The following is a 22,467-nucleotide window of genomic DNA, read 5'->3' on the forward strand; positions in this document are numbered from 1 at the left end:
GAAAGACTCCTGATTTATTTATCTGATAACACTACCTAAAACACATTGGGTGCCTCTTGCTAAATTTCAAGCTGATTGAAATGCCTAGGAGAGGATATGTTTAATTAAGAAAAGCAGAGAAAATACAATAAGGGATCAGATGAGTCTGCGAGACTCTCTTTTCCCCTGGATGTTTTAGTGTTATACCAATTTGGAAGCTCGTTTGCTGAGATTCTGACATTAGAACTGGGTAACAAGTATCTTGGGAATCAGATGATATTTCTCACCAGTCTCTCTCTCTTTATCTCTCTACACACACACACACACACACACACACACACACACACACACGTATATATATTCCATACGCTTCTTTTCCTCATACAGTCCAGCACAGAACACTTCCCTTCCTGGTGTTATAGTAAGTAAATGGGTTTTCCAATATCAGAGTGCTCTCATTGCAATGACATTGTCACTTGAGCCCGAGGATGGAAAACCCCAAAACAACAGCTGAACACAAGATTGTAAGCAGTTGCTCAAACCCTTTCCTCTTAGAGGAAACAATTTTAGACGCATCACAAGGCACTGTGCTTCAGAATGTATTCAGTACCATTTCTTTGTTATGACCCCGTCCATATCTCCATTCTTGGAGAGGGGAGGACAGCAAGAGTGGTCTGGAGATATCAATGTGAGGAGCACCCATCATTCATTCATTCATTCAATCCTATATTTTGAGCGCTTACTGTATGCAGAGCACTTTACTAAGTGCTTGCACTGTACTAAGAACTTGCATCATGGCCATCAATCAATCCATCCATCAGTGGTATTTATTGAGCACTTAGAGTATACAGAACACTGTACTAAGGGCTTGGGAGAGTACACTACAAAAGAGTTGGTAGAAACCTTCCCTAGGCACAGTGAGCTTAAATTAATTTACTAATATAAATAATTTATGGTTATGTACATCGGGGTCCAATAGCTACTTGGTAGCCTCCTTCATCTGCTCTCTCCACTTCCCTTTCTTCCCTCCTTTGCCCTTGTCTTCTTTCCTTTCTTCCCTCCTTTCCCTCTCTCTCTTTTTCTTCCCTCCTCTCCTCCACCTTTTTTTCCCCTCTCCCTTCCTTTCTGTATCCACCCCTCTCTCTCTCGTTCCTTCCATTCTTCCCTCACTTCCCTCTCTCTTTTCCTCTCCTTCCTCTTCTGTCAAAGGTGCTACTAGGCCAGACTTGTTGAGTAGGGAAGTAGCAGCAGCAGCAAAGAGCGCCACACACCAGTGAGAGTAGACAGGAGAGAGGGGAGTCTGGGGTGAGAACAGATCTGGAAAAGGGCAACCAAGATGGTTGGAGCAGGGTGGGGATAGATATTTTTTAAGACAATAGAAAGCACAGGGTAGGACTCTTCTGTCTGGAAAGAGACAAGCTGAGAAGGGCCAGGTTTGAAGTCTGCAGAATCATAAATGGGTTGGAGAGGGCCAACTTAAACTTGATTTCTCCATGCCCCTGGAGCCAGGCCAAGGGCCAGTCTTTGGAGTTGAAGACGGGAGAATCAAAAACAAACAAAAGGAAGCCCATCTTCACCTAGTGGTGAGAAGTGGGTAATAACTGTGGCATAATGTGGTATAATAATAATTGTGGTTTTTGTTAAGCGCTTACTTTGTGCCAACCATTGTACTAAGTTCTGGAGAAGATATAGGATAATCATTTCCCATGCCGGTGGGGAGGGGGGGTCACAGTCTTAGTAGGAGGAAAAACGGGTATTGAATCCCCATTTTGCAGATGAGGGAACTAAGGCACAGATAAGTTAAGTGATTTGCCCAAGGTCTCCATTCCCCCACCCTTGGATCCCCAAGCACCTTGAGGAAACAATCCAGGCTGGGCTGTCCCCTGTTGAAGTAAACTACTGCCACAAAGCAGACCAGACTTCCATTTCCACACCTCACATTTCAACCCCTCATTGTTCCAATGCTCAGTCTCTGGTTAACCTCTCTGCGAGATTTTATTTGGCTAAATGTTACAGCTCATTAATTTACTTGTGACAAGAATGTTAGAGTGCCAGATATTACAGAATCTCCCTTTTAGAAGAAGGATTTGACATGAAAAGGAGTGGTTAGGGCGGTACAGCATAAGCTAAGTAAGCTTGTCAAGGGGGTCTTCTTCCCCATTAGGGAAGTAATCTTTTGCTCTCCCCTGGTTTGTGAGAGTTGGCTGGATTCTTTATTTATGGGTTATTGGGGAGTAGTATGGCCTAGTGGAAAGAGCAAGGGCGTAGGAGTCAAAGGAGCTGGGTGTTCATCCTATCTCTGCCATTTGCATTGTCTGGGACCTTGGACATGTCACAACTTTTCTGGGTCTCAGTTTCCTCACCTTTAAAATGAGGATGCAATACCTGTTCTCCCTCCCACTCAGACTGTGAGCCCCACATGGGACAGGGACTGTTTCTGACCTGATTATCTGGTATCTTCTCAAGGAATTTGTAGATAGCTAGCACTTAACCAATACAACAGCAACATGGACTATAATAAAAATAATACAAATGATTCCATGGTATCTGTTAAGCGCTTTCTCTGTGCCAAGGCCTGGGGGTAAGCTCTGGGGTAGGTACAGAGTATCAGATTGGACACAGTCCCTGTCCCATGTGGGGCTCACAGTCTACATAGGTGGGAGTAGGATTTAATACTCATTTTACAAATAAGGAAACTGAGGCAGAGAATTTAAGTGACTTGCCCAAGGTCACACAGCAGACAGGTGGCCGAAATGGGATTAGAACCCAGGTCTTCTGATTCTCAGGTCCATGCTCTTTTTAGGAGTCCATGCTACTTGTTATATAAGGCTCTCCATCATCTTGCCCCCTCCTACCTCACCTCCCTTCTCTCCTTCTTCAGCCCAGCCTGCACCCTCCGCTCCTCTGCTGCTAACCTCCTCACTGTACCTCGCTCTCGCCTGTCCCGTCATCGACCCCTGGCCCACATCCTCCCCCTGGCCTGGAATGCCCTCCCTGCACACATCTGCCAAGCTAGCTCTCTTCCTCCCTTCAAAGCCCTACTGAGAGCTCACCTCCTCCAAGATGCCTTCCCAGACTGAACATCTCCCCCTCCCCACCCCCCAGCCCTACCTCCTTCCCCTCCCCACAGCACCTGTGTATATGTTTGTAGAGATTTATTACTCTATTTATTTTACTTGTACGTATTTACTATTCTATTTATTTTGTTAATGATGTGCATTTAGCTTTAATTCTATTTGTTCTAACGACTTGACACCTGTCCACATGTTTTTTTTTTGTTGTCTGTTTCCCCCTTCTAGACTGTGAGCCTGTTGTTGGGTAGGGACCATCTCTGTATGTTGCCAAATTGTACTTCCCAAGTGCTTAGTACAGTGCTCTGCACAGAGTAAGCACTCAATAAATACAATTGAATGAATTATATATAACGCATCATATATAATTATATTCTCCCAAGTGTTTAGTATAGTGCTCTGTACATAGTAAGCAGCCAATAAATATCATTGATGGTGCTATAAAATATATATAATAACAGTTGTAGTTATCATTATCATTATTATTATTCCATTCACTTGATTGTTTGTACACAGTGAAGAGGTACCCTGGAGATTCCCTCTAGACTGTAGGCTTTTTTTGTTAAGTATTTAATAATAATAATAGTAATAATAATTATGGTGTTTGTTAAGCGTTTAATGTGTGCCAGGCCCTGTAATATGCACTGGGGTGGATACAAGGTAATCATTCAGTCATATTTATTGAGTGCTTACTGTGTACAGAGCACTGTACTAAGTGCTTGGAAAGTACAATTCGGCAACAGAGACAATCCCTACCCAACAACAGGCTCACAGTCTAGAAGGGGTATTTGTTAAATGCTTACTATGTGCCAAGCACTGTTCTAAGCCCTGGGGTAGATACAAGGTAACCAGGTTGACCAGTGGTCTCACAGTCTTCATCCCCATTTTACAGATGAGGCAACTGAGGCAAAGAGAAGTTAAGTGACTTGCCCAAAGTCATACAGCTGATAAATGGTGGAGCCGGGATTAGAACCCATGACCTCTGACTCCCAAGTCTATTCTCTCCTCACTAAGCCATGCTGCTACTTGGTTGGACAGAGTCCCAGTCCCACATGGGGCTCACAGTCTCAATCCCCATTTTACAGATGAAGTAGCTGAGGCATAGAGAAGTTCAGTGATTTACCCAAGGTCACGTGGCAGACAAGTGGCATGGCGGGATTAGAACCCAAGTCCTTCTGACTCCCAGGCCCATGCTTTATTCACTAGGCCATATTGGTTCTCACGGTGGGCAGGGACTGTGTCTATCCATGTTGTATTGTATTCTCCCAAGCATTTAGTACAGTGCTCTGTGCACAGTAAATTCTAAATAAATGTCATTGATTGATTGATTGAGTTGAGAAAAGACATTAAGTGTTGCAGATGTCTGTAGTAATCAGTGAAACTATTCAGTGAAGCACTAGCAAAATTATCTGGAGAGAACACATTCATTATTTTCTTCCCACCCATGGGGTGATGGTCTGTGAAAATGTTAATATTTCCCAGGTCAGCCTTGAAGAGCAATCCTGCCCACATTGAGCTTACACTCTAGAAGGGGAGACAGACATTAATATAAATGAATAAATTATGGATATGTACGTGAGTACTGTGGAGCTGGGAGGAGGGTTGAATAAAGGGAACAAGTCAGGGCGACATAGAAGGGTGTGGATGAAAAGGAAAAAATGGTTCTGTCCGGGAAGGCCTCTTGAAGGAGTTGTGCCTTCAATAAGGCTTTGAACAGGGGGAGAGTAATTGTCTGTCAGACATAAAGAAGGGGGGCGTTCCAAGCCAGAGGCAGGAGTTGGGTGAGACGTCCGTGGCTAGGTAGATGGAGATTGTGACCCTTTCCCACTGAAAAAATCTCAGGAAAGTAAAGTAAAATAACTATCAAGAAATTGAAAGCTTTTCATGTACAGATCAATTCATTCATGTAGTAAGTGCATTATCAGTATTTCCACCTGAACAGCCACCAGCCAAATTCAAAGTCTCATCATCTCTCCATTAGATTAATTAATCTCTCATTCTCCTCACTTGTCTCCCAGCCTCCAGCTTGTCCCCTCAGCCATCCACCCTACACTCCACAGTCCTTGTTCATCTGCTCCAGATCTCTGCGTCCTCCAGGTTCGGGAATCCAAACATGGGAGTTCTGGAGTCCTTCCTGGTAGAGAGCTTGCAAAGCTAGCAGGACAGTATGACTGTGCACCCATACCTACTACAAAGTTAATTCATCCACTAGTGATTTTTTTGGTGATAAACAGCATCTCCAAAAGTAACTGGCAAATGCACTGAGCAGACACCTCAAAGCTCAAAGCACCACTGTTACCATCATCATCAAAATCATGTCCTCATCATCAACATCACACATCACCCATCGTTGTCTTCATTGTCATCATCATTATCATCACCATTGTCATCACCGCCATCATTATCATCATCACCATCACCACTCTCACCATCACCATCTCCAGAAAGCGTGTATTAGGCCCCAGTTAGAGTGGAAGTCTCTTGGGGGCAGAAGTTCTGTCTTTTTTTCACTCTCTCAAGTGTCTAGTGCAATGATCTGCTCTCAGTAAGAGCTCAGTAAATACCATGGATTGATCTCTACACTGATGGAAAACTATGGGTCTGGGAGTCATAGGACCTGGGTTCTAATTCCGCCTCTGTCACTTGCCTGCTCTGTGACCTGGGGCAAGTCATTTCACTTCTCTGGGCTTCAGTTTTCTCATCTGTAAAATGGGGATTTAGTACCTGTTCGACCTCCTATTTAGATTGTGAGCCCCATGTGGAACAGGACTACGTCTGACCTAATTATTTTGTATCTATTCCAGGGCTTGGCAAATAGTAAGTGCTTAACAAATGTCATAATAGTACCTATTATTATTATTATTAGGCTTTAACATAAACCAAATTTGAAACCCAGTCATTAGCCACAGAGAATGTTACAAATCACTTTGGAGCCCGTACATCAATCAAGCTCTAAAAAAAATTGATATTGGAAAGAAAAAAATTCTAAAATATTCATGAAGACACCATAGCCTGGTACTAAATTTTCTCACCCTAGTTTCCTTGTCATTCTATTTGTTATTCATGCCTTTCTGAAGTATATTTATTTCCCATTGTTTCCCATTACACTTGTCATTTTATCATTATCTCCTTCTAGACCAAGAAAAAATTACCTCGCTATTAAAAATGGAAATATTTCACAAAACCCACTCTGCTTAATACTGACTTGTTTTATTTTCAAAGCAACTGTTTTTGCTGCAAGGGTGTACCATCAGTTGCCACAGTATACAAGGAACGGTCACCCGGACACACCCGGAAGCCTAGATCCACTTTCAGGCTGACAATATCGCTGTTGCCCACTGCGGCTGTGCATTTGAAAGCCTTGTTTCAGCTGGGGAGAAGCAGGGCCCACCCAGTGTCGGATTTGGAGGGGAGCAGGGCCCTCTCAGTATGGGACGTGGGGGAGAGGGGCAGCAGGGCTGACCAGGTATGAGCTGGGGGGCAGGTAGTGAGGTTTGCTTAATATGGAACAGGGGCATCAAGGCTGGAGGTGGCAAGGATTACAGAAGGGCAAAGACAGCAGCAGCAACTGGCCTGGTGGAGGGATGTCGAGGGGATGGGAGGAGGCGGGGCAGTTCACAGAATACCTGTCCCTGGGCAGCTGGTGGCAGCAACAGGGTGCAGCTGTGACACTGACACTGTGCCACACACTCTGCCAGACACTCACCCAATTGCATCTCGGGAGACAAAGGGGAGGTTGGAGAGAGAAGAGAGGAGCTTGTCTTAAGTTACTTATGCCCTTTCCAGATGGCTGTTCTGGTGGAATCGCACACAGCACGATACAAGGCACACATCTACCCATTGAAGCAGCGTGGCTCAGTGGAAAGAGCATGGGCTTTGGAGTCAGAGGTCATGGGTTCAAATCCGGGCTCCGCCAATTGTCAGCTGTGTGATTTTGGGCAAGTCAGTTAACTTCTCTGTGCCTCTGTTACCTCATCTGTAAAATGGGGATTAAAACTGTGAACCCTCTGTGAGACAACCTGATCACCTTGTAACCTCCCCAGCGCTTAGAACAGTGCTTTGCACATAGTAAGTGCTTAATAAATGCCATTGATATTATTATTATTATTATTATTATTATTATTATTATTATTATTTCCTCCCTCATTTCTCCCTTCCTTCTCCCTTCTCACAAAACCAGCAACTTAAATCTGGATATTCTTGTCCTTTTTAGAACTGGTGAAATTCCAGGGGTTAAATACAGGCTTTGTGGTGCCTGGCTGACCAATCTGTTGGAACATTCAGTCTCTGAGAATCTCCCCTTGTCCCTCTCTATCTACTTTCAGTGCTTGTAGGCTCTGGGCTTCTCCACCACAGGCCTTTGAGAGGTTAAGCAACAAATACTCCTGGTGGAGCAAAGGGAAGGATGTTCTGTAAAGTCGAGGCAGCAAGGCCCCTAGTGTTGGCCCTAGTCACTCAATTTTCTGTTCCTCAGTTTTCTCACTTACAAACTGGGAATAAGATACCTGCTCTCCATCTTTCTTACAGTTTTACAGTCCTCTAGACTGTAATGGTTTATTGTCTACAGTCTGTTACTTGGGGATCAGCTACCCAGGCAGGGGCACTAGGGGTGATTTACTCCTTCTTCTCACTCCAAATCCCTTCTCTTGTGGAGTGATCATCAGGAGCAGAAAGCCAAGGTCAAATTCAAACTAGTTAGACTGAAGTGCTTGGAAGCTATTACTTCTTGTTGTGTGCTTCCTGAGCACCTACTACAGCTCATCATGACCACTGTTCATTCATTTAGTTGTATTTATTGAATGCTTACTGGATGCAAAACACTGTACTAAGCACTTGGAAGAGTACAATATAATAATAAACAGACACATTCTCTGTCCACAATGAGCTTACAGCCAAGAGGTGGAAAGAGACATTAGTATTAATAAATAAATTACTAACAGGTACATAAGTGCTGTGGGGCCAGGATGGGGGATGAATAAAGGGAGCAAGACAAGGTGATGCAGAAGGGAGTGGGAGAAGAGGAAAGGAGGGCTTAGTCAGGGAAAGCCTCTTGGAGATATGCCTTCAATAAGGCTTTGAAGGTGGGACGAGTAATTGTCTGCCGGATACTCAGTAAATATTATTAATACTGCTACTTCTTTCCTGGTGCTTAGCACAAACTAAATGCTCAGTAACTGTCCTAACTCAAAAACAATATGGCCACCTGCATTTTGTTTTCAGATTCCTATTTTAAATTCCATACGAGGTGTAACACAGAATGCCAGCTCAAAGCAACACACCCCACTCAACTCAGAGAAATCTCAGAATATTTATAGTCTGTGATGGTTATTCCCAAGAAGAAAATGTACTTTCTCAATCTTCTGGGCTCTAACCAGAGTCCACGATCACTACCTCACCTGTCCAGATCCCGTTAGTGTCCACCATCAGTGTCTTCGCCTGCCCACGGTCACTCCCACCCCTTGTTTCTTAGCACACGGACATGGCTGTGAATCCATGAGGCTTTGTACTCCACCACTGGAGTCAGGCACCCATGGCTCAGTCTTTAGGGCTTGCTGAGAAAGGTGACTTCTTTATGGATGCCCAACCTCTGTCATGTTGTTAAAGTGCCTGTCAGTCTGCCTTCATTCCTGGCTCTGGGCGAGGAAAAGGGAATTGTGGTGTGACAGTAGGAATAGTGGATTCTATCAACCTGTGCATTTGTCTCTGAGGTTTATATAACTGAATTGGGAAATTTTGAAGTTTAGAAACTTAGGCAGGAGAGTTTAGAGAGTCTATTAGTCCCTTACACCCAGTCCTCTAACCCTATGCCCACAGAGATTTCTGCTAGCCAGTAGCCCAACTGTGAATCTTTGTCCTGTCAATAGCATGCTTTGTCGCTGCGATTCCCATTCACATCTGCCTGGTGTGATGTATCAGGGAAGTGTAGTGTTCATTTATTTCTGCCAGCAAAATTCTGTCCTCTGTCACAATGAGCACAACTCTATCTTCCCTGTCCCGGGCTAGGTGCTTTAAGCAGCCAGTCAGTTGGTCCAAGAAGATTAATTTTACTTTCATCTCAGAGTGGAAGATCCATTAATGACAGAGAAACAAGTTTGCATTTCGTTAATTAGTTGAATGAGGGTCATCCATATCTATCGCCAATGGCAGACAGCCGAAACTGATAAGCCCATGAAAATAAATTCACTTCCTACACAGAGGTATCTATCAAGCCACGCAGGCTGCTTTGTTGGGGGAATTATTGTGAGGAAGCCCTAGGTCTCTCTTCGGGACAGGCTTTTGTGTTAAAATTAAGTCAGGCACTCATAAAGGATTTCCTCCCACATTGGTCTTCCTCCAGTTCCTTTCTTGAGATTTATAGCTATTTTATCGAGTTGATAAGCCATGCTCTCAAAATGGGTTTCATCATAATCCTAGTTTTACTATTATTACTTACTCTTTCGTACTGTTAGGATAGTATTATTATACAATTCCCGTAATGGAAGAAGTGACAGTGGTCTGAGACTCGATCATTTTGAACTCAGTTTCTGAGCCTGGCTCCCCAAGTGACCTGCCTTGTACCTCAGAAGACCCCGGGGATAGAGTCTTCCACGGAAGTTCAAGGACAGCGGTGCACTTTTGACATGGCCCATCCATTCTTTTTCTCCACCCTCCTACCACTCTAGTGCTTCTGCTTCACTTTAGCGAGTGTGTACTCACTCCCCTCTCAATGTCCCCCATAGTTTATGAACATAAGTGTGTGAACAGAATAATAAGCAGCACTGTGGCCTAGTGGAAAGAGGATTCAAGGAGTCATAGGACCTGAGTTCTAAACCCAACTCTGCCACCTGCCTGCTGTAAGACCTTAGGAAAGTTGCTTATCTTTTCTGTGCCAATCAATCAACCCATCGTATCTACTGAGTGCTTACTGTACTGGGGGAGTACGGTATAACAGATTTGGTAGAAGCATTCACCTTCATTTCTGTGTGTGTCAGAGAGCTGAACTGCAGGTTTGTATGAGGGAAGAGCCTGCTGTTTGCTGTTGTTGAGTGTGTGCTCCTTCTTAGAACCTGTCTAAGGAACCCTGTCTGTGCATGCTTAAGAGTTTGGGTCTCCAAAGGTGTGTAGTAATGTTTTTGGTTTAAGGCTATCTCTTCCCACACCTTGGAGGTATGTGCGTTTGGTGTAACTTTCTCCTCCTCCTCCTCTCCCTTCCTATACTTTGAAAATTTGAAAAATTTTGAACTTCGAACTTTGAAAAATACTTTGAACGAGTCGTCTACACACGCTGCCTCGAATTCCTCAATGCCAACTCTCTCCTCGACCCCCTCCAATCTGGCTTCTGTCCCCTACATTCCATGGAAACTGCCCTCTCAAAGGTCACCAATGACCTCCTGCTTGCCAAATCCAACGGCTCATACTCTATCCTAATCCTCCTCAACCTCTCAGCTGCCTTCGACACTGTGGACCACCCCCTTCTCCTCAACACGCTATCCAGCCTTGGCTTCACAGACTCCGTCCTCTCCTGGTTCTCCTCTTATCTCTCCGGCCGTTCATTCTCAGTCTCTTTTGCAGGCTCCTCCTCCCCCTCCCATCCCCTTACTGTAGGGGTTCCTCAAGGTTCAGTTCTTGGTCCCCTTCTGTTCTCGATGTACACTCACTCCCTTGGTGATCTCATTCGCTCCCACGGCTTCAACTATCATCTCTACGCTGATGACACCCAGATCTACATCTCTGCCCCTGCTCTCTCTCCCTCCCTCCAGGCTCGCATCTCCTCCTGCCTTCAGGACATTTCCATCTGGATGTCTGCCTGCCACCTAAAACTCAACATGTCCAAGACTGAACTCCTTGTCATCCCTCCCAAACCCTGCCCTCTCCATGACTTTCCCATCACTGTTGATGGCACTACCATCCTTCCCGTCTCACAAGCCCGCAACCTTGGTGTCATCCTCGACTCCACTCTCTCATTCACCCCTCACATCCAAGCCGTCACCAAAACCTGCCGGTCTCACCTCCGCAACATTGCCAAGATCTGCCCTTTCCTCTCCATCCAAACCGCTACCCTTCTCGTTCAAGCTCTCATCCTATCCCGTCTGGATTACTGTATCAGCCTCCTCTCCGATCTCCCATCCTCCTGTCTCTCCCCTTTTCAATCCATACTTCACGCCGCTGCCTGGATTGTCTTTGTCCAGGAACGCTCTGGGCATGTTACTCCCCTCCTCAAAAATCTTCAGTGGCTACCAATCAACCTACGCATCAGGCAGAAACTCCTCACCCTGGGCTTCAAGGCTCTCCATCACCTCGCCCCCTCCTACCTCACTTCCCTTCTCTCCTTCTCCAGCCCAGCCCGCACCCTCCGCTCCTCCGCCACTAATCTCCTCACCGTACCTCGTTCTCGCCTGTCCCGCCATCGACCCCCAGCCCACGTCATCCCCCGAGCCTGGAATGCCCTCCCTCTGCCCATCCGCCAAGCTAGCTCTCTTCCTCCCTTCAAGGCCCTACTGAGAGCTCACCTCCTCCAGGAGGCCTTCCCAGACTGAGCCCCCTCCTTCCTCTCCCCCTCCACCCCCTCTCCATCCCCCCGCCTTTCCTCCTTCCCCTCCCCACAGCACCTGTATATATGTATATATGTTTGTATGTATTCATTACTCTATTTTATTTGTACATATTTATTCTATTTATTTTATTTTGTTAATATGTTTTGTTTTGTTCTCTGTCTCCCCCTTCTAGACTGTGAGCTCACTGTTGGGTAGGGACTGTTTCTATATGTTGCCAACTTGTACTTCCCAAGCACATAGTACACTGTAAGCTCTAAATAAATACGATTGAATGAATGAAAATTGCACTGCTTTCTGTGCCCTAGTTTGAGTGTTTGATGACACTGTGCAAGTCTGGCAGACCCGTCTCCTGGTAGCTCTGACTGACTGGCTTTTTCTACAGAAGGTCTGCTCACTCTCACATGGTCGTCCCACTCCAGGACCTCCTAAAGGGCTCAGAATCCCACACCTCTCTTCCTAAAGAAGCAGCATTGCCTAGTGAATAGAGTATGGGCCTCGGAGTGAGAAGGATCTGAGTTCTAATCCTGACTCTGCCTCGTGTCTGCTGTGTGACCTTGGGTAAGTCGCTTAACTACTCTGGGCCTCGGTTACCTCCTCTGTACAATGGGGATTAAGAGTGTGAGCCCCATGTTAGACAGGGACTGGGTCCAGCCTGATTGACTTGTATCTACCCCAGTGCTGTGTGCTTGGCACACAGTAAGTGCTCAACAAGAGCCATAATTATCATTATTATTATTCCTCATCTCCAAAAGTCTCCTAGACCAATGCTAGTCTTTTCCTCACCTTGATGTTTCATTGAGCTCTCAGTCCATCGTGTACACGTCTCCTCTGGTGGATTTTATATAGGATTTTACTTTGTCACATTGCCATTTAAAATTTCCAAGCTTCCTCTTGTTGACAAATTAACTGGCCGATAAAAGTCTGTGTTTCTGCCAAGTGCTGAATAAATTATTCTCAAATTGCAGTTTGCCTGATTAATTAATTAATGAGACACACTGCAATATGTCTATCCAGACCTTCCTTATATAACAGCGAAAAGCACCCACAAGTGTCCAGAAGGCTGGGTGGGAAATCTAGGCCAACAGACCACATTATGGAGTAGGTGAAGGTAACAGGAGTCTCACTGCAAGTAGGTGAGCTCTGAATTTTCGACTAGAGCTTTTTGGCCACGGTTAAATGGATAGTCAGTGTTACTTTTAGGGAAACGTTTGAAACTTCCTAGATCCGTGAAAGTCCTGTTGCTGTCCTAAGCAGGCAAATTCCAACACATTTCACATAATAAATATGTGGGAATTATTACCCAAATGACCCCCTACCCTAACTCTTTTCAAGGCATCAGCTGCTTCCTGACAGATGAGTCAGGTCAACCAATCGATGGGATTGGGTGCTTTATTGAGCACTTAATAGGTGTTTCTCCACATTCATTACCAACTCTGCTACACTGTACTCCATGCATTGTACTAAGCACTTGGGAGAGTACAATATAGTAGTTGCTAGAGAATGAATAGGCAGAAAAAATTCTATTATTAGATCATCTTCAAGTCACAATCCTGAGCTGAGAAGTAGGTGGGCCTGCTCCAGGTGCTGCACAAAAGTTAGGCAAAGAAAGAAGAAACCTGGCTAGTGGCTTATGATAAGAAAAAAATTGATGGGAATGATATATGGTATTAGCGGGTTTTTGAAAAGGATAAGGAGAAGCAGCTCAGTGCTCTATGACTTTGTGTGTATGTGTTTGGCTTCACACCCATGCAGAGAAAAAAGGATGGGTTTGTGTAGTGTTGTGGGGTGGAGGGGTGTGTTTGTGTGTGTGTACTTTCACCTCCCACCCATAGAGAGAGAAAAAGTGTGGTGTTATGTCTATATATCTGTGCCTTGTACCTAGAGAAAGGGGAGTGTAAGTACGATGGTACTGTGTTTGTGCAAACTTTCACCTCACACACAGAGACAAGGAGAGGGCTGGTTTGGGTATGTGTATAAGTATACTTTTGCCTCTCAGACAAGGAGAGGGAATGTGTAGTGTTATAAGTTAGTGTGCCAGCAACTTCTTGTCTTCAGTTTTTGCTGCGCAGTCAGTCAAAAGGCACAAACCCTTGCCTGTCAGACAGTCTGCCACCATGGGCCATGTGTCCACCAGCCCTCTCTGCCCTGTTCAGCACCTGAGGCCGCTGTCCCTTCTCCTCCCTCTCTTAGTCATTTTTTTCCCATTCACTCTCCTGAACTCTGACTGGAATTCAAGAGAGGGGTAAATTGAGAGATGAGTGGGTTAAAAGTGAATTTTTCCTTGGAAGGGACAGATGTCTGGGGTCTGGAAGTGGCCAGGATGCACTGCTAGGCTTGGCCTCCATCCCTCCCAGAAGTAGGGGTAAGGAAGAGGGAGAGAAGGAGGGAGGAGTTATCCTCAGTATGGGGTTCACTGCAGAATTCCCTCCAGCACCCATGGGCCAGCAACTGTAGCATTGACAAATAGGCTGTTTTGAGAAATAGTTGTCGCAGGCACTCTCCTCTGTTTGTGTTTAATATTTTTACAGTAAAAATCAGTGGATGAATGTGAAACCAAAAAAAAATCATTTTCTTTCGGACGCAGAAACAGAGAGCTCGTTAGGAGGAATCAGGAACAGCTGAGGTGTAGCAGCTGATGGGCATCCCAGGATTACTCTGGCTCATTGATTGGTGATCATTTGGGGAATTTTAATTTGAATACTCAGCAAAGATTGCTGCTGTCCAAGCCTCAGCTCGCACACACTGCCAGGGCTCCATCTTTAGAGAGGAAACACCAAACTGGTCTGCGGGCTCCTTGCCACATTTGCTGTTTTCAGACAAGGAGAGCTGCAGCGGTAGGGAAAGGGGTGAGGAAACACCATGGAAGGGCTTGAACGAATGAGTTCCTTTTGCCTAGGGAAAAGAAGGCTGAAGAGTGAGGCCGTTTTCAAGTAGATGACGGTTTTAGAGTGACAGTGGCAAATCACTCTTCAGTCAATTCTTCTATAATGTGAGGGCTGTGTTTTTTTAAATTATTACTATTATAAGAACCCTGCTGTGGGGAGAGGTAGGTATTTCTTTACCTAGCTGGTTTATCTGTCAATCTTGATGCCTTCAATCTACGTAAGGCCTAACAACCTATTTAAGGGCATTGACTGGTAGCTGTCAATCCTGGGTTGAGAACATCTGTGTATGTCTCCCATCTCCATTGATCACATTTACAAGTTCTTGTGTTTATCATCATCGGTGATATTTATTGAGCACTTACTAAGGGCAGAACACTGTACGAAGTGCTTGAGAGAGTACAATATCTTGTTACTGTTCCAGTCCACTAAAAGCTATTTTGCTGGAATGAGGGGATTTGGGTGATTGGAGTGTTGGCAGGGTTAAATGCAGATATGATAATATTCAATGCCTTTTATAAATAACAATAGTGATCTTTAAGTGTTTACTATGTGCCAAACACTATGTTAGGCACTGGGGTAGATACAAGATCAGGTCCCACATGGAGCCCCCAATCTAAGTAGGAGGAAGGACAGGTATTGAATTCTCATTTTGTAGGTGAGGGAACTGAGGCATGGAGAAGTTGTGACCTACCTAAGGTCACAAATCAGATATGTGCAGAGTCAGAATTAGAACCCAGGTCCTCTGACTCCCAGGCCTGTTCTCTTTCCAGTAGACCACACTGTTTCCTTTTTACATAAGCTCCCCAAAGAGTCACCTCCTCCTGGAGACCCTCCCTGAATAATCCCCACCTCGCATCGGCCTTTTCTGATGCTCATGCCCAATCAGTAGTCTGATTCATCTGTTTACTTTTCTGTTCCTCCTCTGGCTCCTGTCAGAGGTTTGCGATTTGTGTGTACGTGCATCTCTCCCAGTTAGATTGTAATCTCCCTGAAGGTAAAGATGGTAGTAATATTGACAATAGAATTTGAGCAACCATGGTGCGCAGAATATTATATTAAGTGCTTGGGGAAGGTCCAACAGAAACATGCAGTATATTTCCTGACAACAAGGAGGTTACACTTTAACAGGGGAGGTGCATAAACATTTGTACAAATGCCACAGTCAGAATAAATAATTGGAGTCTCTTATTGCTATTGTCTGTTTCTGAGTATCGAGTACACCCCAGAGCCCAAGGCACTTTAGAGATTCTTACCTGATGATTAAATTGTATTTATTTAGTGCTTACTGTGTACAGAGCACTCTACTAGGTGCTTGGAAGAGGTACAGTACAACAATAAACAGACACATTCCCTGCCCACAACGAGTTTACAGAAGAGGGCAATGACAATTGGAACAGCAGCCTGTATTAAAGGAGATTCCAAGGATCTAGGAGACTTGTTTCCAATGGGCCCATTAATAATAATAATTGTGGTATTTAAGCATTTATTATATGACAAGCGTTGGGGTAGATACAAGATAATCAAGTCAGACACAGTTCAGGTCCCACTTGGGCCTCACAGTCAGTTTTGACTGAATTTCCCATTTTGTAGTTGAGGAAACTGAGGCACAGAAAAGTTAAATAACTTGCCTAAAGTCACACACAAAGCAGATCAGGAGCAGAGTCAGGATTAGAACCCAGGTCCTCTGACACCCTTGCCCTCCACTAGGCCCATGCTCTTCCCCTTCCTGCCCATTCTTTTACTGATGTCCAATAAGCTGAGGGGGTTGCTCAGAATGTGGCTTTACCTACATCCCCATTTACCCATAGTTCCGGTCTTGCTGGGTGCCCATCCACCTGTGACCTTGTTGGTCAATCCCATACAATTTGAAAAGAAGAGGGGACTTTCTGAGAAAGTGAGGCTCCCAACCCTGTCACCAGATGGAAATCTTTCAGGTTTATGTTTTTAAGTGAGGAGGAAGGAGTGTGTGTTTTTGCATAAGAGCTGACTGCTCCTCAGAATTCCAGGCCTGCCTTTAACTGACCATGTGCCCTGTCTACTGCATGCAGTACAGTATTTGGTTTTCCTGTTGACCACTCCCAGACCCTTATGTCAATCAATCAGTCAATCAATCGATCAAACATATTTACTGAGTGCTTACTGTGTGCAGAGCACTGTACTAAGCGCTTGGGAAGTACAAGTTGGCAACATATAGAGACAGTCCCTACCCAACAGTGGGCTCACAGTCTAAAAGGGGGAGACAGAGAACAAAACCAAACATACTAACAAAATAAAATTAATAGAATAGATATGTACAAGTAAAATAAATAGAGTAATAAACATGTACAAACATATATACATATATACAGGTGCTGTAGGGAAGGGAAGGAGGTAAGATGAGGGGGATGGAGAGGGGGAAGAGCGGGAGAGAAAGAAAGGGGCTTAGTCTGGGAAGGCCTCCTGGAGGAGGTGAGCTCTCAGTAGGGCCTTGAAGGGAGGAAGAGAGCTAGCTTGGCGGATGGGCAGAGGGAGGGCATTCCAGGCCCGGGGGATGACGTGGCCTGGGGGTTGATGGCGGGACAGGCAAGAACGAGGCACGGTGAGGAGATTAGCGGCAGAGGAGCGGAGGGTACGGGGTGGGCTGTAGATGGAGAGAAGGGAGGTGAGGTAGGAGGGGGCGAGGTGATGGAGAGCCTTGAAGCCCAGGGTGAGGAGTTTCTGCCTGATGCGCAGATTGATTGGTAGCCACTGGAGATTTTTGAGGAGGGGAGTAACATGCCCAGAGCGTTTCTGGACAAAGACAATCCGGGCAGCCGCATGAAGTATGGATTGAAGTGGGGAGAGACACGAGGATGGGAGATCAGAGAGAAGGCTGGTGCAGTAGTCCAGATGGGATAGGATGAGAGCTTGAACGAGCAGGGTAGCGGTTTGGATGGAGAGGAAAGGGCAGATCTTGGCAATGTTGCGGAGCTGAGACCGGCAGGTTTTGGTGACGGCTTGGATGTGAGGGGTGAATGAGAGAGCGGAGTCGAGGATGACACCAAGGTTGCAGGCTTGTGAGATGGGAAGGATGGTAGTGCCGTCAACAGAGATGGGAAAGTCAGGGAGAGGGCAGGGTTTGGGAGGGAAGACAAGAAGTTCAGTCTTGGACATGTTGAGTTTTAGGTGGCAGGCAGACGTCCAGATGGAGATGTCCTGAAGGCAGGAGGAGATGCGAGCCTGGAGAGAGGGGGAGAGAGCAGGGGCAGAGATGTAGATCTGGGTGTCATCAGCGTAGAGATGATAGTTGAAGCCGTGGGAGCTAATGAGGTCACCAAAGGAGTGTAGATCGAGAACAGAAGGGGACCAAGCACTGAACCTTGGGGAACCCCCACGGTAAGTGGATGGGAGGGGGAGGAGGAGCCTGCAAAAGAGACTGAGAATGACTGTGCTTACAGTCCTCTAGATTGTAAACTCGTAGTGGGTAGGGATCGTCTCTACCAACTTGGTTATATTGCTTGAGAAGCAGTGTGGCCTAGTGGAAAGACAGTGGGCCTGGGAGTCAGAGGACCTGGGTTCTAATTCTGAATCTGCCACTTGCCTCCTGTGTGATGTTGGGTAAGTTGCTTAATTTCTGTGGGCCTCAGTTACCTCATCTGTAAAATGGGAATGAAGACTGTGAGCCCTATGTGGATCAGAGACTGTGTCCAACCCGGTTATCTTGTATCTACCCCAGTGCTTAGTACAGTGCCTGGCACATTAGTAAGCACTTTAAAAACACCACAATTACTCTGCCAAGCACTTAGTACAGTGTTCTGCATGCAGTAAGTGCTCAGTAGATAACAATGTTGTCTCTGAACTGGGATTGTCCTGGTGAAACTGTCGAACTCCCGTGCTCAACCTGTTGCTCCTGCTTATTTTAATCATTTGCATTTCTAAGCGTTGACTGGAGCATACTAAATCCATGCTAAGGGTGAGTTTCCCTGTGCTCTGAGGCTTCTTTCCTTGGACTGGAGCATGCTCAGTCATGCCCAATCTTTGGTTCCCCAAAGCTCTGGTACTTGTTGAGTGGACGCTGCAGTCTATAGGGAGATTTTTAACCCTTCTGTGCTCTCCCCACCCTCCTCACGGTTGCCAAGAGGGAAGGTAAAGAAGTTCAGTCAGGGTCCACCCCAACCTCCCACCAATCAACAAGTGGCTTCCACCCACTTGATTGTTGTTCCACCTACAACTTTCCAGCAGGTTTTTTCTCACCTGAAATTGCCATCTCAAAATGTCACAAGATCTTGACAATTTTGGGTGCCTACTGTGAAGAGCATAGGACTGGGAGATGGTAGACATGAGTTCCAGGCCTTCCACTGGCCTGTTATGTGATCTTGAGCAAGTCACTTAACCTCTCTGGGCCTCCATTTCCTCCTATATAAAATGGGATTAAGTGATCTGCTCTCCCTCTATGTTGTGAGCTGCAAGTGGGGCAGCAACAGAGTCCAATCTGATGATCTTCTGCCTACCCCAGTGTGTAGTGCAATGTTTGGCACACATGCTTAGTAAATCCCACAGTTATTTGTTTTAGGCTTGTGCTTTAACAGATAGCTATTTCGTGGAATGGCTGTTTACATGCCAGGATATTTCCGACAGATTCGATTGGCTCCAAGATGTAACTCCAGCATTGGTTGCTCTGCTACTTCCCAAATGATCCATCCCTTGACTGTGCTTCTCCTGTAATCAATGTAGCCCCTGGCCTCTCTCTGGCGAATGTGCGGTACTCTCAGCTACGTACCCGCAGTATCCCAAAGCGCCATCTGGTCCCAGCATTTGATCTGCTGCCACACAATTCTAACAAGCTTCAATCCAGATCCCGGCTTGCTTGCCGTACTCTGGGAAGGGGCATTAATGAGGAACGTTTGCCTCGTGGTGCTCCTCTGGGAACACTGTGGGTTTCATTTTCTCTTGTTTTTATTCAGCCAACTCAGGGCATGGCTCCTTTCTGTAATTTCGATATCGAGGTGAAATAAGAGCACATTCACATGTAAGCAGTTTTTTGTCAGTTTCATTTGTGGGTCCTGAGGTGATCTTTTTCCTTTCCAGTTCAGCAATCTAATTGTCTGTTTGCTGATGAGAGGAACCGTGTGACCTTGGCCAAGTCATTTAAATTTTCTGAGCCTCAGTATCCTCTTCTGTGTAATGGGAATGATGTACTTGTTCTCCTTCCTACTTAGGCTGTGAGCCCCAACTGGGATGGAGATAGTCTGAGCTGGTTAACTTGCATGTACCCCAGTGTTTAATACAGGACTTGTCACTGAGTAAGTGCTTAACATGCCACTAGTGTTATTCAGCAAGGCTGAGGCAGCACAGCCTAATGGTTTCCTGTGGGATCTTGGGCAAGTCACATATAATGTCTGGGTCTCAGTTTCCTCATACATTAAATGGGGGTGATTATTATTAACGCATTTAAGTGTTTACTACGTGCCTGTCACTGTACTAAGTGCTGGGATTGATACAAGATAAATTGGTCACAGTCCCTGTTTCACATGTGATTCCTCCTTCTGTTCTCCCTTCTGCTTAGACTATGAGCCCAAGAAAGATGGGGACTAAGTCTGTCATGATTAACTTGCATCTCTAGGCAGTAAGCTCATTTCTACTCTGTAAACTTGTGGGCAAGGAATGTGGCTGCCAATTTTGTTGTATTGTACTTTCCCACACGCTGAGGGTAACGCTCTGCACATAGTAAGCACTTACTAAATACTGCTGATCTATCCCACTGCTAATTACAGTGCTTGATCTCCAGCAATGTTATTACTACTACTACTAATAATATTATTATTATTATTATCATTCTGCAAGACTGAAGCAGTCTGCCCTAATGGAAAGAACATGAGGGTAAGAGTCAGAAGACGTGGGTTCCAGTCCCAGCTTGCACACTGACCTGCTTGTGTGACCTTGGGCAAGTCAACAAATATCTCTGGGCTTCGTTTCTCACATCAGTAAAATGGTCATAAGATACCTTCTCTCCTTGCCCCATGTGGGATGGGAGCCATGTCTGCTTAGAGGAGGCAGCATAGTCTAGTGGAAAGAGCATGGACCTGGGAGTTGGAGGACATGGGTTCCAATCCTGGCTCTATCCTTTGTCTGCTAAAAGTCACTAAACTTCTCTTCCTCAGTTACCATACCTGGAAAATGGGAATTAAGACTGTGAGCCCCATGTGGAAAAGGGACTGTGTCCGACCTGATTGCCGTCTATCTGCCACAGTGCTTGGCACATATTAACCAATTAATAAATACCATTATAATAATAATAGTAATAATAATGGTATTTGTTAAGTGCTTACTATGTGCCAAGCACTGTTCTAAGTGCTGGGGGGATAAAAGATAATTAGGTTGCACATGGAGCTCAGAGTCTTAATCCCCATTTTACAGATGAGGTAACTGAGGCCCAGAGAAATTAAATGACTTGCCCAAAGTCACACAGCTGACAAGTGATGGAGCCAGGATTAGAGCTCATGACCCCTGACTCCCAAGCCCGTGCTCTTTCCACTGAACCATGCTGCTTCTCATTATCAGTATTTTCCCCTGGAAAGCATATAGTTACATCCTGCAATGCATATGAGCTGGGTGGATCTTTAGGTATTTTAACTGTTTTCCTAGAAGAAGTTTTAAAACCAGAACACTCTTTTGGCAGAATCTTAGTAAACTTTCTGTTGGGTTTGGCAGTCTGTCCTCATAGTAAATAGTTCAAAGACTGAGGTACTTGAAGTTGGCTGACTGATTTCTTTTGAGGTATTTCCTAAGAATTTATGGTAACTTCTGTGTGGTTTTGTTTTGTCTGTGCCTTTGTTTATGCGGTCTTTTGAACAATATATAATTGTATCCATTTTGTATCGCTCCATGAAAATGTAGTGTAAGCAAAAGAGGGTGAAAGGAGTATAATTTCCCATAAAGAATACTGAAAAATGCATTCAGGTCTTCGCAAGATTCAGTGGATTGATGGTAAAAATATAAATGTATTTAATTGGGATAAAAACACAAAATATGATCAGATAGCAATATAAACATGTACCAATAACACATGCCAAATTGAATGCTTTCTTGTGAGCAAAAATGCAAATACTTTTAAGCATTGTCTTTACCAGCCTGTTCAGCCAAAGGCACCTGGGGCTAACAAAGTAGGCATCTCTCTTTATCTATGTGATGTTTAGTACAGGAAAGCTGGATGACCTAATGCAATAACAGGAGCCTGAGAGTCAGAGGTTCTGGCTTCTAATCTGCCTCTGCAGTCTGCCTGCCATGTGAAGTTGGGCAAGTCACATCTCTGTACCTCAGTTTCCTCATCTGTAAAATGGGGATGCAATATGTCTCCTCCCTCCTACTGAGACTGTGAGCCCCATGTGGGACAGGGACTGTGTCTGGCCTACTTAGCTTATATCTACTGCAGTGTTTAGTAAGATCTGGGAACATAGTAAGCACTTAACAGATACTACAATTTTACAGTGCATTAAGCTCAGTACATGCCATGAGCATGAATTTGCTTGTTATTTATCTCGTGTTCTTTCTTCCGAGTACGGAAGTTTAGTGGGTCATCGTTGCAACAGATAGCTGATACTTTCTCCTTGAGCCAGGTTGTGGGGCATATCAAGCGCTCAGATCTCCAAGTGCTGTAATAACTGATCTGGGAGGGGCAGCTCCCCTGTTGCATAAAATCTTTGGCCAAACACATTGTTTTTGGCCCCTTGTGGGAGACGTCATACAGATCACATGATTAAACTCTAATACTCCTCTCTGGCTTAAGACCTCCAGGTTGAACCTGGACTGGCAATGAGAATATTAAGGTCAAATTTTCCTGTCAGGGTAGGCAGTTTTCTCTTTCCTTCAGCGGAAGGTGAGGAGCAAGCATCAGAAGATGGGATTTAGCCTCTGTCTTTAGAGAGATAAAATGTTTCTCATCTTCCAGGCAGTGATGCTAAGCTAGCAGAAGCCTTTCCGTGGGTGCAGCTGTGAGCACTCAGTTCTTTCTTTGTGCAGACACTTGTGCAGATGTTCGAA

This window comes from Tachyglossus aculeatus, chromosome X3, assembly GCF_015852505.1.
Source record: "Tachyglossus aculeatus isolate mTacAcu1 chromosome X3, mTacAcu1.pri, whole genome shotgun sequence".
In the NCBI taxonomy this organism is placed as follows: domain Eukaryota; kingdom Metazoa; phylum Chordata; class Mammalia; order Monotremata; family Tachyglossidae; genus Tachyglossus; species Tachyglossus aculeatus.